The sequence below is a fragment of the Desmodus rotundus genome, chromosome 7, assembly GCF_022682495.2.
Source record: "Desmodus rotundus isolate HL8 chromosome 7, HLdesRot8A.1, whole genome shotgun sequence".
In the NCBI taxonomy this organism is placed as follows: Eukaryota; Metazoa; Chordata; class Mammalia; order Chiroptera; family Phyllostomidae; genus Desmodus; species Desmodus rotundus.
Genome location: NC_071393.1, coordinates 86,335,878 through 86,336,211, shown reverse-complemented (window position 1 = coordinate 86,336,211; position 334 = coordinate 86,335,878).

The following is a 334-nucleotide window of genomic DNA, read 5'->3' as shown; positions in this document are numbered from 1 at the left end:
GCACTGTCAATCTCAGTGTTTACTTTTATTTGCCATTTTATGTCTTTTCACCAGGACAGATTAGTAATTCTCTTTTAAGCAAAAATGAATGTCTTTAGAGATATTTTGTTTCTTAGTAGACATTTATTTTTCTGGGAATGCAGCATATACAGCATCATGGGTGACAGTCTAGACTGTATGTATGCAGTCGTTGGGAAAGGTGTTTACCGTAGTTTTTGTAGATGGGGCGAACCATGTTAACCGTCTCAGGCAGAATGCCTCTCAGTCAGCCTACAGTTAGCTTTCATCAGTCTTTCGACTCCAGCCCTTGCTCATCCCAGGAAGAATGAGAAGT